The sequence below is a fragment of the Tupaia chinensis genome, unplaced genomic scaffold (genome assembly GCF_000334495.1).
Source record: "Tupaia chinensis unplaced genomic scaffold, TupChi_1.0 Scaffold000215_1, whole genome shotgun sequence".
NCBI classification, from domain to species: domain Eukaryota; kingdom Metazoa; phylum Chordata; class Mammalia; order Scandentia; family Tupaiidae; genus Tupaia; species Tupaia belangeri.
In genome coordinates this window covers 2,039,654-2,055,377 of record NW_006159690.1, presented here as the reverse complement: position 1 = coordinate 2,055,377, position 15,724 = coordinate 2,039,654, and positions in this window count along the sequence as shown.

The window sequence follows — 15,724 nt, the reverse complement described above, 5'->3', positions numbered from 1 at the left end:
GGTTTCGACCTGCCGGGTCCAAGACCCCAAATGGGTTTGCCCACTTGGGCATCTAGTGTCGCAACTACCATGCCGCCCACTGGCCCCACATACTTAACTCTTTTTTTAAAATTTTTATTTTATTTATTATTATGTTTAGAGAGAGATTTTTGCTATAGTGAGCATGTGCTCCCCTGAGAGACAGAGAGAAAGGGAGAAATCACCTCCCAGAGGGAATGGCCATCCTACAGTCCCTTCTCCTCCATTCTCCCCTCGGGATCTTGGGCACACATGCACACGTGCCCAGTGTGAGTTTTAAGCAGCTGGTTCTGGGACTTGAACTGCGGTCGACCCTGTGGGAGTTCAGTGACACAACCGTTGTGCCATCTGCTGGTCCCCGTACTTATTCTTTTAAGTGGTTTTTCTCTCCTTGGTTTTTCTCTACGTCATCAATTGAGTACTGAGGATTTTCTCGTTTTACAAGTCTTCCAGAACATATTCCTTTACAAATAATAAGACTCTCCTATAAACACTAACTTAGATATGGACCACCAAAATAAATGTGAGATTTGGGGAAAGTAGATTAATTTATTCATGTATCCAACAAATGTTTATGAAGACCCCTTATGTGCCAGGCACTAAGCTCAGGAACAGTGCTGAATAAGATGGATAAAGGCCTTTGGGAGCTTTTATTAGCATTGAACTCATCTATACTCTCATGTTTCATAATATATTAAAATAAATGTCCTCGCTTGAAATCATAGCAGGGGTACAATGGCAGATTAAAATTTCCAGCCCAAGGTTACACACAGGTAGGTGCTTAGTATAATTGCTTTGTAATGATAAAATGATGATACTATTAAAACTCTGAGTCTAGTCAGGGTAATTTCTGGAACTTTATAAGGCAATGGAAAAAATAAATTTTTATCAAGAATATTAGAGAGAGCTATAAATCAATCAATCGGGACCTTCTAGATAGACAAATAGATGTATTTAACCTGCGAGTATGCTATTAGTGCTATTGAAGCTACTGCTCTCTGCTCCTGATGTTTCTTTCAGCTGACAGGAGCCCATTAGTGTCTGTATTAGTGTTGTATTGTGCTCCTTATCTTCTGCCAGCACTGCACTTGTTCCAATCCCTGTGCAGGAGGTGAGGGAGGGGTCCGTCCAATTCCAGCACTGTGTGAAGCTGCATAATTCTGAACAATTCTGAATTCAGTGTTAGGAAGCTCACGCATCAGCCCTGCAACCTAACCTTTATCTGTAATAGGCGTGATTTCTTCTCACTCTCATCTGCCTTGCAGATTATCTGAACCAAATGTCTTGTTTTCTCATTGTTTCGGAAATCAGATGAGGAAAGGGGTGCTAGTTGTTTGCCTCTCAAATTAAGTAAAGATTGCCCAAACAACTAAGTAATGAAACATGTAAAACTCATTGACTTACATCAGACTTGAATTTTGACTCCTGAATATGTGGTCTCGGTTAAGCCATCATCTTGTTTCTTTTCTTTTCTTTTTTTTAAGATTATTTTATTTAACTTTAGTTATTTATGCATTTTAATTTGACCAGAGAGGGACACAACAAGAGGGAGAGAGAGAGAGAGAGAGAGCGCGAACCAGCCGCCAGGTCCAGTACTCAAACCACAGTCAGCCATGTGGGAGTCCAACGCCCTCAACCACCATGCCACCTGCTGACCGCCATCTTTGGTACCCTGGAGATCATATGTGTAATACCGTTGCAGAGATAAAGGATAACATCCAGAAGAACCGAGCAGCTACAACGCCTGCTCATTAACACACAGGAACTGGTACTGGTAGCAGTAGAAGTAACTTGGGATAACTACAAAAGTACTTCTGCTGTCATGAAAACTTATCTTTTTAAAGAGAGAACACTAAACTTAAAAAAAGAACAATTAACTACAAAGTACACTTCTCTGATAAAACATTACATGCCTTAAAGTCTGGCCACTCAATCATTTTTTTGGAATTCAAGAGAAAGAATGTTGACAACCGAAATGAAAGTGACTGTTTCCAGTTTATCTTATTCTGTTGATTGTCCTAGAGAAAAACTTTGCTACTCGTAAGGTTCTTCTTTAAGTCAGGCATGATGAGGAATGCTGAGAAATAATAAATCAGGCATCATACTTTTGAAGACTCTTTGTGTCCTCTTCTTTTTTTTTTTTGAAAGAATTATTTTATTTGAAATTTATTTATTTATTTATTTTTCATTTGACCAGAGAGCGGGGAGAGAGAGAGAGAAAGCAAGTTGCCAGGTCTGGGACTTGAACCATGGTCACCCATGTGGGAGTCCAGTGCCCCTAACCACTATGCCACCTGTCAGCCCCTCGTCTTTAAGCTTAATGTTTCATGTATGGAATTGTCGTTGAGTCAACATAAGGTATCTACTTTTTTTCTCTTCATAGGTATCTTTCTGATAACACTATTTTTACCATGCTTGACCATTTCTGCTGATTTCAATTCATCATTGGCAAAGGCATGGAGTATTTTGTGGCTGGATAACAGATTTATAAAAAGAATCCAGATATGTTTCTATTATTTTTTTGATGCATGTTTGCCAAGGTTCATTGGGTTTAGAGAATTTCATGTTAGCTCAAATAAATGAAAACCACCTATATCAATTTGTGACCCATAACTCTACTGAAAAATAATATAAATTGATTTAATTTAGATCATGCTATTTGTTATCAGGATATTCTTTTCACATTTTCCTTGCTGTCTTGAATTTATATGTAGAATTTTTTTCTCTGCAGCCTTTTTAGGCATAAAGCAGGGAAGATTCTTTAGTCTCTCAGTGCTTTCATATCATTCTGTAATAAAATCTACCCATCAACAACAACACAAATAAAATTAGAATTAAAGAATGAAAATAAAAACAATTCTTTTGTGCTGGCAAGTAGAATCAGAGCTGTTCTGCAAAGCACTAAAGAGCAGCTTGTAGATGGTAAGAACTCTGTGTGTGTTATCCTTTATCTTTGCAACAATACTAGACATATTATCTTTAACGTTCTATTCTAGAGGGTTTTTACAAGGAACTAGCCTAAGCAGAGAGGAATTCTTCTGATGCGCTTACAACGCAAGCTACAAGGATAAGTCAAAAACATAAAATAAATGACTGAAACCATATATATCTAAGCAACCCAGACAAGTAGGGATACTTGAATAACTGAATTCAGTTTGAGTTCAGACACTGGCATAATAAAATCAAGTGATTTTTTTTTTCCTACCCTTAAGCAATATTGCCTAGACAAAATGCTTTCTTTTGCCTCCCAAAAAGTCAAGTTTTCAGACTACTCTGTCTTTAGCCTCTTTTCCAGTTTCCTCCTTATGGAGCTGATGCATATAGGAATGGTAAACACAAGGTAGCTGCTAGGGCTGAGAGCATTCTCGGAACAGCCCCATCCCCATCTCACAGGGCTAAGATCTTGGTCTTCCTGGAAAGACAGAGTTGTTGCTCATTGGAGGCAGGTAAGTCTCTGTGGTGCTGTACTGGTGGAGTGGAACGTGCTGGAAACTTGACACTGGAACTTGCCAGAAATTCATCCTTTAGGGCAGGGGGCTCCAACCCCCCAGGCCATAGATTGGTGCTGACTTGTGGCCTGTTGGGGGTCCAGGCCCCACAGTGGTGGTAGGGGGCCAGGCAGCAGGCACGTGAGCCAGGCCTGGTTTGTGTTTGCAGCTGCTCCCCATTGCTCAGGTTGCTGCCTAAGCTCTGCCCCCTGTCTGGTCAGCAGCAATGTTGGATTCTCATGGGACGTGAACCCTATTGTTGTGTGATTGTTTCGTTGTATATTGCAATTTGGTAGTGGTGGAAACAGGGTGCATGATGGATGTGATGCACTTGGGTCATCCCAGGACCATCCCCATTCACATCCATGAAGGAATTGTCATCCATGAGGCAGTCCCTGGTGTTGGAAAGGGTGGGGACCACTGCTCTAGACACTGGGAAAACTGATCACCAGAGACAGTCCACCCTCAGGGGGTGATGGGGAAGCTGATGACTGCTGGAGCTGCTGGGCGAAGCCATGGATGTGAGAACCTGTGAGTGCTGCAGGGCCTGTGTAGGGAGCACAGGTACATGGACCAGGAAAGAAAAGGCTCCTCCTGCAATGTCTCACCATATTGTCATTCTCTACTAACAGAGCTCATAGATCCATTTTTACAGAGCAGTCTATAAGAGTTGATAAGGAGGCCAGAGGTAATAAAATGATAACCAGCTAACGGTCTCAAATTTTTTCTTAAGAGTGGCGAGAGGACATTTCTTTGAGAGATATACTTCCTTGTGTAATCCATAACTCATACTGTAATTCTACTCTTTTCTACTAGAGAGGCTGCTGTCAGGATGCAAATAAATAGGAGTGGTATTATTATAGAGCCACTCTTAACTCCAGAGAATATGCCATAATACGTTGCTTGTGTTTTTTAGAATTAAATTTTTTAGAGAGTTTTTTTTTCTTTAGGGTGTGTGCACACTCACTGGAGAGACAGAGAAAAATAGAGACACAGAAAGCAAGAAATTACTCCTCAGGGAAGATGGCCACACTGTAATTCCTTGTCTTCCACTCTCCAATTGAGATTTTGGGCATGCATATGCCTAGTGTGAGTTTCAAGGTGCTGGGTCCAGAACCTGAACCACAGTCAGTACATGTGAGTCCAGCGCTTCAACCACCACGCCACCTGCTGGCCCCTATTTATTTCATTTTTATTTATTGTTATTATTTTTTATTTTGCTATAGGGCATCCGTGCTTACCAGAGAGAGAAAGAGAGAGAGAAAGAAAAGAGGAAAATGAGAAAACAAGCTATCGAGTATAAGACTCTAACCATAGTCCCATGTGGGAATCTACCATCCCAGTGCCCCAACTACCATGCCACCTGCTGGCCCCAAAACATTGCTTTTCATACACCTCATATGTGTTGGGCATTTAGAATGTTTTCACTTTTTTATTATTATGATTAATACTACAAAAGTAAAACCCATCTGCATTATACCTATATTTAGGATTCATTTCTTGGTTAGATTTAGAGATAGAACATTTGAAAAAAAAAAAAAGAAAAACTGAGCTTACCAGAGTGAGACAGAGAGAAAGCAAGCAGCACTTAACAGGGCGTAATCATGCCATAATCCTTTTCCTTCAATTCTTTCCTCCCCTCATTAATTTGTCCAGTGTGTTTTACAAGGGGACTGGGCTTCAAACCATAGACATAAAGGATTTAGGTCCTGATGCACAACACTTAACCACTGAGCTACAAGGGGCCGGCACAGGATAAGGACCTTCCTAAAATCCATCCATCAGTTATTTTCCCTAGCTATTGAGAGTAACACCTGTCACCTGTTGAGCTTTCTTATATGCCAAACACTGGAACTTTCTTTACTACATAAATATTTCAGCTGATTTTCACAAATTGATGAAGTAGGCATTACCATTTCTATTTTACAGATTAAAAAAAAAAAAAACTGAGGCTCAGAGAAACAAAACTTCCCATACCAAAGTCATGAGACAGTGACAAAGAGAGACAGAAAGTGAGATATCACCCTTCAGGGGAAATGGCCACCCCACAATCTCTTCTCCTCCAGTCTCCACTCAGGACTTTGGGCACACTTGCACACGCATCCAGCGTGATTTTCTTTTTAAATAATTATTTAATTTAATTTAATTTAATTTTAGTTGATCAGAGAGAGATAGGGAAAGTGAGAAAGAAAGCCGCCATGTCTGGGACTCGAACCATGGTCAGCCATGTTAGAGTCCAGCTGCCCCAATCACTATGTCATCTGCCTGCCCCCACCTAGGGTGATTTTCAAGTTGCTGGGTCCTGGGCTTGAACCTCAGTTAGCTGTGTGGGAGTCCTGTGCCATAACCACCATACCACCTGCTCACCCCTAGGGATCCAGCTCCCTTAGCCACCAGGCCATGAGGCCAACCCTGTGCATACCTTTATTAAAGAATTCCCTACTTATTGGTCTACTTTCCTCTCTACTTCTCACCTATCTACTGATACTTCTTGGATAGCAAGAACTGTTTCCTTATCACAGGGGTATTACCAGACCCTGGTTCAAACCCTAAAACACAGTTACATTTAAAAAATATCTATTCAGTGAATGGGTAAATCACAGACTGAACAGATTCCATGACTCATGAAGCAGCATTAAAAGGAAGACTTGACTTTTTTTTTTAATTTCTTTTTTATTTAACTTTATTTATTTATTTATTTTTAATTTGACCAAAGAGAGAAAGTGAGAGAGAGAGAAAGAGAGAGAGAGAAAGTGAGAAAGCAAGCTACCAGGTCCAGGACTTGAACCGTTGTCAGCCATGTGGGAGTCCAGCGTCCTTAACTGCCACGCCACCTGCTGGCCCAAAGACTTGACTTTTATACAGAATAGTTTTGCCACTTTTTGGATGGTTCTAGATAAAAATCATTTTATTCTACTTGAATCAAACCAGATATGCTCTCAAATTCCTTCCAGATCTATGATTTATAAGTTTATAATATATAGAAAGTAAGAGTATGAAAACGCATAGCGATAACAATTTCAAAAGGCAGGCTAAGCAGTTCTTGTATTTTATACTTTACTTGAAAAAACATGCTGGATAAAAATGAACTTAATTTTTATTTTTTTCTAGAGGGCTCCTGTGCTTGCCAGAGAGAGGCAGAAAGAAGGAAAGTAAGAAGACGAATCCCAGAGGGAAATGGCCATGTCGCAATCCCTCCTTCATCCTCTTCTTGGAATCTTGGACGTGCATACACACATGTCCAGTGTTTTTCAGGCTGCTGGTGTTTCTGAATTCTGAAACACCTCTGGTTATAAAGATTTCAGATGAAGAATACTCAACCTGTATAATCTTTGTCTGAGAAGCAGAGAAGGTGAAATGACATGATTTCAGATAATTCATTGGGTTCGAAGCTGGGATAGAAGTAGGACCAAAATCTAAGACAAAATTGACTTGGTAGGATATCCCACTTTTTGTAAAACAGTCATATAGTAACACAGAGCCAATCATTAAGTAAAACAGTGAAATAAAAGAAAGTTCAGATAGATTAAAGCAGCAAATACCAAAGCTAAATTGCAGGTGATATTCTATTTTAGAATCATATTTAAGGTGTAGTCATGTACTTTTTCTCTATATTTTAAAAAATATAATTATTTAAAAAATTTTATTTATTATTATTGTTATTATTATTTTAATTTGCTGTAGAGTACATGCACTTACCAGAGAGAGACAGGGAGAGAAGAAAAGTGAGAAAGTAAGCTGCGAGATCCAGGACTAGAGCTGCAGTTGGCCATGTGGGAGGCCAGTGCCACAACCATCATGCCACCTGCTGGCTCCCCATACTTTTTCTCTATCTTTAAGGAATAGAAATGTTATGCAGGGTACTTCTGCCAACTCCTCAGTTTTTTGGAGAGGTTCTTGGTATAGGGTGCATGTGCTCACCAGAAAGACAGAGAGACAGAAAGCAAGAAATCCCCCCCCGGGGGGGATGGCCATGCTGCAATCCCTTCTCCTCCATTTTCCTCTTGGAATTGTGGGCATGCATGCACACGCGCCTGGTGTGAGTTTAAGCCACCGGGTCCGCCGTGCGAACTGCGGTTGACTACATGGGAGTTCAGCGACACAGCCATTATGCCAACTGCTGGTCCCCGTTAAAAAACATTTGTAAGAAGAATAGCATCCAATTATTTTTTCATATTTTTCTTCACGCTCTATGATACTGATAATAGAGAGTTTTTATTTACCTTAGCTACCATCTAGTGTTGCAATCTTTTTTCTTTTCCTTTTTTAAAGAATTATTTTATTTAACCTTCTTTCTTTTTCTTCCTTCCTTCCTCCCTCCCTTCCTTTCTTTCTTACTCTCTCTCTTTTTTCTCTTTTAATTTGACCAAAGAGGGACAGAAAGAGAGAAAGAAAGTGAAAAAGCAAGCTGCCAAGTCCAGGACTTGAACCATAGTTGGCCATGTGGGAGTCTAGAGCCCTTAATCACCATGCTGCTAGCTGGTCTCTAGTTTTGCAATCTTTATTTTATAGCGGAGTAAAGAGAAGTCCCCCAAATTTGTTATATGTTGGGGTTGGCAGTGGCATGGTGGTTGAGAGCGCTGGACTACTAGATGGCTGGCCACAATTCGAGTCCTGGACCTGGCAGCTTGCTTTCTCACTTTCCCTTTCTCTCTCTAGTGCTCTGTTCATCTCTAGTTAAATTAAAAGAAATCAACACATAAATAAAATAAAGTTCTATAAAAAAAATTCTTTAAAAAAATGTTTGTTATACGCTCAAAGTCTCAGAGTAATATTGCAGCAGAGTCAGAACTAAAATCTCACCTTTTCTGATTTCTAGTCCCTGACTGAACTTTATCAAGAGGGATATGACTTTCTGTTTCTTCCTCACCTGCCTCTCTGTATCTCTTGGTAAGTTTTCAACATGGTTCCTGTTTCTCTATTCAAGGTCTTAAATCTTAGTACATTGGATTGTCAAAAAAGTCATGAGGTATTTTGTTGTTTTTCAAGGTCATTTATTTATATAAAGAACAAAGATCAATCAGTGATATGTTGCCCATTTTGTCTGATAACCTTTTGCCATCTTTCAGTGAGCTTCGTAATTCCTTGTTCATAGAAAGATCTGTTTTTGTTGGTGAAAAACTGAACGAAGTGCTGATTTATAGCTTCATCTGAATTGAACGTTATACCATGCAAGGAATTTAGAAGAGAGTGGGACAAGCTAAAGTCCGACAGCACAAGGTCAAGCGAGTATGGTGGGTGTGGCAACATCCCATCCAAGCTCCAGTCATTTTTGCTGGGTGATCAAACGTGTGTGTCATGATGGAATGCAACTCCTTTGTGATCAACAAGCTCTGGTCATTTCTGGATGATGGATTCGTTTAGATTGTCCACAGTACACATTTGAGTTGATTGTTTGGTTCCTTGGTAGGAGCTCAAAAAACACAACACCTTTAAAAGCCCACCACACTGAGAGCATACCCTTCCTCTGATGAATATCTGTTTTCAAGGTTGTTTCAGGTGAATCCTCACGTTGGACTGAGACTGCTTATGCACCACATTGTTTTAAACAATCCACTTCTCATCACCAGTTATAAGGCACTTCAACTTCTTTGGGTTCATGAGGAACCCAAATGTGGAGCTTGCTTATGTATCCCAACTTCTTCAGGTGGTTGTGAACACTTGAATGATGGACGTCCAATATTTTTGCAGTCTCTCTTATCATGTAACGTGGGTTTGACTGGATCAATGCCTTTATTTTGTCATCATCAACCTAGGTGGGCCTCCCTGACCAAAGAGCACTGAGATCAAAATCACCAGCATGAGGGACCAGCAGGTGGCTTGGTGGTTAAAGGCACTGGACTCCCTCGTGGCTGACCAAGGTTTCAGTCCCAGACTTGGCGGCTTGCTTTCTCACTTTCCCTCCCTCTCTCACTCTGTCCCTCTCTGGTCAAATAAAAATAAATAAAACTTAAGTAACAATATTTCTTAAAAAAAAAAAAAATCACCAGCACGAGATCTCATGAACCATAGTTGTCACAGAGGTTCTTGAAGAGCACTGCCACCATGAACTTTATGGAACTTTTCACAAGCTTGACATGTGTTCTTCCCTTTACAGAAGTAAAACAGTCAAATGTAGCAAAAATGCAGTTTGGTCTTTCATCTTCAACTTGTAAAATCTCCAAAACTCAACCAAATTGCTTACTTTTTTCTTTTTCAGAATGAAGCTAGAACTGTCAGCTGTCAAATGACATAGCAAATAACATGGATGTGAATGACTCTAGTACTTCCAAAAATGAACTAGCGCCATCTATTGTGAATCAGAATGCTCCCATACGTCAGCCTTGCAGAGCATCACATTTTACCATTGCATATCTGTCTGGCCCTCTGAAATTCTTTTTTTTTTTTTTTCCCATAGGGTGTGTGTGCTCTCCGGAGAGAGACAGTGAGAGGAAAAGTGAAAAATTACTCCCCTACACCACCACCATCAGGGATGGCCATGCTGCAATCCTTCCTCCTCCATTCTTCTCCTGGAATTTCGGGCACGCATCACACATGCCTGGTATGATTTTCAAGCCACCAGGTCTGGGACTTCAATTATAATCAGCCATGTGGGAGTCCAGCACCTTTACCACTATGCCACTTGCTGGCCCTACCTCTGAAATTCTTTATAAAACACTTTCCCTCATCAAATATAACTACCTTGAAATGTAACTCGCCAAAGAAAAGTATAATTTTAATTCTAATTTAATTTTAGTTTTTACCGTAAGACACATGGGTTCACCAGAGACAGAGAAAGAAGGGGAGAGGGAAAGCACCTCCAACAGGGTACAATCCTTCCCTTCCATTTCTTAATCCTGTTGGGATTTGAGGTTCACACATGGATGAACCTGGTGTGTTTTTTTTTTCAAGCTGTTGCAGCCAAGATTCAAACTGCATGATTGGCCATGTGGGATCACGTGCCATTAATTACTAAGCCATGGGACCAGCCCTACAGGCCGGTTTTTAAGTGGGCATTGAACCTGCACTGTGGACTACTTTCATTGGAGTGACTTGGCTTTTTGGCTCTTCCCAGCTCTGTAAAGCAGCAGAGTCATGAGGGGCAAACATGTTCCATTCTAGCAGATCACTGTCGTGGTCTGTGTGTCACTTCCAGGAGGTCTGTATCTAGTGATACTACTGGAGCCCCTTATTTCATCCTCATGGCTCCTCTCTGACTTTAGCTATAGCTGTGATTGGTAGTTTTCATGCACACTGATGGTTTCCCACGTAAAGCACCCAGCAGATCTCTTAGCTTTTTGCTACATGGAGTATGAGGGTAGTTAATGTCCCAGGGTAAGTGTTCAACCCAGTGGTCCAGAAATCAGTAGCTAAATACCAAGCCTCTGAGGGACAATTCTGAATTGCATCCCATACCTCAGGCAGACTGTGGGCAGGACTGAGCCTCAGATGCCCAGAGTGGCAACATGTCAACAATGTACCCTGCACTGGCTTTCCCTCCTCTGGTCACTCTCTCCATTCTCTCATCCCAGCTTCTTAGCACAATTTCCCCAATAAACTGTCTACATCCAAGTCTTTACCTCAAAATGTAAATTAAGACAGGATCTGAAAATACTTTAGTTTATGGTATTTATCTACTCAAACACCTTTACCGAGTGATTTTAATGGATCAGGCAGTGTATTAGATGCTGTAGATACAGTGGTGAGCGAGAAATCAAGTCTAATGGGGTACAGAGATTTTAAAAAATAATTATTTTATTTAACTTTCTTTATTTCAATTTGACCAGATAGGGGGAGAGAGAGAGGGAGAGAGAGAGAGAGAGAGAAAGCTGTGAGGTCTGCGACTCAAACTGCAGTTGGCCATGTGGGAATCCAGCATCCTTAACCACCACACTACCTGCTGGCCTGAGATTTGTTTTTTAAGAGGGATTTTTGCTATAGGGCACGTGCACTTGCCAGAGAGACACACAGAGAGAGACAAAGAGACAGAAAGCAAGCAATCCCTCCCCAAGGGTAGATGGCCACACTGCAATCCCTTCTCCTCTATTCTCCTCTTGGGATCTTGGCATGCATACACATGTGCCTGGAGTGAGGTTTAAGCCGCTGGGTCCAGAACTTGAACTATAGTCACTGACCTGGGAGTCCAGCAACATAACCATTATGCCATCGGCTGGTCCCACAGTATAGAGATTAATATGCAATAACTGAATAGAGTAGTAAATAGAACTGAGTAAACATGGGTGTGAAATATGGTCATGTTTGGGATTCCTGAAGTGTCCCTTGCCAAAATCCCATTTGCTCGACAATACACAGGTATTAGGGGATAAAGTAAGGGACAGAGGCAAGGCCAGGCAAAAGCATTCCTACTTTGGATTTAGTGCCCAATTCGGAGGCTTTAGTTTTGGATTGAGGTAAATCCAAGTGTCATGTCCCTGTCCTCCCTTTTTCTGGGTCATACTTATTTGGCCTTGCTAAAGCCTTCCAGTAAAGGGAGCTCCATGTTGATTTTATGGTATGAATCCAATGCTGCTCCATAAAGCTAAAGGCTAAATAAAGCACTCCGTATGCTCCTCCAAATTCTGAAGGAGAACAGTCTGCCTACAAAGTTAGAACTTTATCCCTCATGATATGGAAACTCTGCCCCTTTGTATTATGGCCTCACAACTTTGTGCCCCATCCATCTTCCTTAGTGCTCTATATAAATATAAATAATTGAGGGTTTCATCATAGGGCACATGTGCTCGCTGAAGAAAGAAAGAGAGACAGAGACAGTGAGAGGGAAAGTGAGAAATCAACCCCTCAGGGGGGATGGCCACACCACAATCCCTTCTCCTCCATTCTCCTTCTGGGATCTTGGGCATGCATGCATGCACACATTCCAACGTGAGTTTCAAGCCACCAGATGCCAGACTCGAATCACAGTCAGCCATGTGGGAGTCCAGTGACAGAACCACTATGCCATCTGCTGGCCCTAATTAGTGCTATATTAAAGGGAGAAACTTGAACTTGATAAGGGATAGCATGTGAAACTCATAGACTTTCTTTCCTTCCCCCCCCCCCAACTGTATTCCTAAATCTTCTGCTCCAGGGACTTTAGAACACTGGTATGTCTAAAGAGGAAACTGTCCTAAGGTTTTCTTACCTAAAAACTGTTTGGAGCCTATTGTGTGAAATTGATTCTGGGCTCTAGTAAATAGTTTCTTTGCCAGTATCTTCCCGTCAGTGGAAAATTTGGGTCTTGAATCCCAGCCATTGATGTTCTCAGAGTCTCAACCAGCTTTTCTGCAAGGTTATAATATGGTTAAACAAACTCTACCAAGCTTTCACCACCTCATATCAAGTAACTATTTTAGTGATAATCTATCTAGTCTTTACTCGATGCCGAAGACTGATGCAATCCAGAATTACATGTACTCAAACGCTTCCTAAATTTTTCTTGTCTTGACACTTAACATACTGTTTCCTTAGTTATCTCTTCACTGAGACTCTATGAAGATAGACAGAGTGTTACTTAAGATTGTATCTCAGAGCCCAGTAGTGTAGGTTTTTAGTGAACATTAGCAGACTGAATGAAAATCCGTTTCAGGTAAGACTCTTTCCATTGCTTATGACAGAAAGCCCAACTCAACTAGCTTATCAAGAGGAAAAAATCCAGTCTGTTATTAGTTCATGTAACCGTGAAGCCCAAGGGCCAAGTCATGCTGTTAGAAGCTTGTCTTTTTTATGTTTGCTCTCCTCTCTGCAGTGTTTGGCTTTACTCTCAGGTAGGCCTTCTTTAGGGGAAGTGTCCTGATGAAAGAAATTTTCAGTTCTAATCGGGCCTGATTGTTTTGACTCGATTCATACGTCTATCCCTAACCCAGACACAGAAGCCAGGGGAATGCACTACTGTTTGATCAGGCCAAGTCATGTGCTCACTCTTGAAACAGAGGGTGGGGGATCAGTTCCACAGAAGTCCAGTAGGTTGACACTGGTGTGTGTGTGTGTGTGTGTGTAGTGGATGGTATGGGGAGCATGGAAGTTGGTCACTCAAAGCAATTCTGTTTTCACTGCCATTGCTGAGTTCCACATATTTCCCTGAGATTGGACTTTTCCTGGTCCACTGGCTCCCACTGGACTTGGTCTGTGACTGCCAGCTCTTTCCAAGAGCTGGAATGTTCCCCAGCCTAAGTCTCCCCGGCTTACAGCTTAGTCCTACTGTCCTCTGTCGACTCTAAATGTCTCCAGTAAGCTGCACAGTGCATGCAATGTCCTTTCAGAAACGCTGGCAACTACTGAGTCATGTATACAAAGAACTATTCAAAGCAAAATGTGGCCAGTTCTCTAACAGAGAAGTGCAAATATGTTTAGAGAGCAGAGATAAAGGCCCACAACATCTGGCTGGGAGCGTGAGAGCAGACAACTGATTCTGAAACTATCGCGTGCCCAGGACAAGCTTAAGGACAGGGTGAATAATGATAACAATAACAACAGCTAATACATATAGTACTTATCCCGTGTCAAGCCATAAGAAGGTTATATGAATTAAGTCAATGAATCTTCACAATTCCCTCATTTTATAGTTGGGGTTAGGTAACTTGGCCATTATCACATGGTAAGAAAGTGGCAGAACTTGACTGGGTCACCATCATGGGTCATTTTTTCTTTTTTTGTAAGAATTATTTTACTTAACTTCATTTATTTATTTATTTTTAATTTGATGAGGGGGAGGAGAGAGAGAGAGAGTAAGAGAGAAAACCACTAGGTTGGGACTCGAACTGCAGTCATCCTTAACCATAATTCCACCTGCCAGCCCCACCGTCATGGGTCTTAAAGGCCAGGTACAGTGTTGGCCTCAACTTACAGTTCTTTGCACATCTGCGTCCTCTTTCCTGATGGACTCAAACTTTCTAAGAGCGAAACAGTGTCTAGTTTGCCTTTGTACCCTTTGGGGAATAGTACCTAGGCGGCCTTTACACTTAGGTAGAAGTCTTTCTACCTTCCTCCGCAGTAAAATAGAGGTTAGAAGAGCGTGCGCCTGGAGTGAGCATTATTACACAAATAAACTAAGTCTTCCGGAGAGGTCAAGGCATTAGACAGGAAGTTAAGGATCTGAGTAATGGAGGCTTTCACCTCTGACTCAGTGAGTGACTCTGAGCACTTGACCTAGTGGCTCCAAGCTACAGATTTTCCTTTGGTGTAAGAGGAAAAACAGATATTCAACATACTCTACAGGACACACCGAGAATATGAGACTAACAGTAAATAAATTACACATACTAAATTCTTGCAGCACTCAAGAGGAAAGTTATTTCAAGAAACCAAGGTATTTTCCTTGGTTTCATTATGACTTTGGTAAACAACAGATATACTTGGGACCAAATATTCTAGACACTGTGGCATTACAACGGAATAATAATAACCGACGATCTCTGCTAGTGTCCGTTTTATAGGATATGGGTGAGCTCAGTTTCAGTGGTAAACAGAGACTATTCAACAGAACATCAACGAGGTGAAGAACATTAGAGCTCACTTGAAAATATATGCTCTGTATGCATAAAATGACACCCAAAGGGGGAAGTAATGGATGCAGAAACAGCTATCCTCAGAGAAAAAGCCTGGGCTCTGGGTTTGAACCGTGGAAGAGTTTACCATCTGTGCGACCTGGGGTCAGTCGCTTAGCTTCTCTGAGCCAATTTCCTTCTTTCTAAAATACGGATAATACCCACATCTAAGCCCTGCTGCGAGGATTAAGTATCATCATGCGTGTAAAACTTTAATCCAGTGCCTGGCTAAGCGCCCCAACTCAACTAATAACTGCTGTTACTTCTGCAGGAGAAAGGTCTTTTTTGGCTGGTTTTTCTTTAAGAAAAACCATTGTTTCTCTAGTCCGACCCATTTCACAAGGTCGAAGCTGCAACGACGTGCTTTAAACAGCTCGGAGATGGGCGCTAGTGGAACCCCGACCCAGCCATCCTGCGCGCCAACGCACAGTCCCCTCGGCAAAGCCCATCTTCCATTTCCTTCTCTTCCTTTTTGGGAAAGCCAAGCTCCCTCCACACTTCGGTTATCTTATTTTTCAGCCTCGCCAGGCCACTGGCCCCTCTGGGCTGCCCTGCGTCCTCTCCGCCCTGCGGGCTCCAAGGCAGGAAGGCGGGCAGAGCCGGGGTCCAGGTTCCCCTCCACGCCCCATTTTCGCCGCTTGGCTCCAGCCGGCCGCAGCCGCCCTGCGAAGCCGGGGCTCCCGCCGGGATTGACGC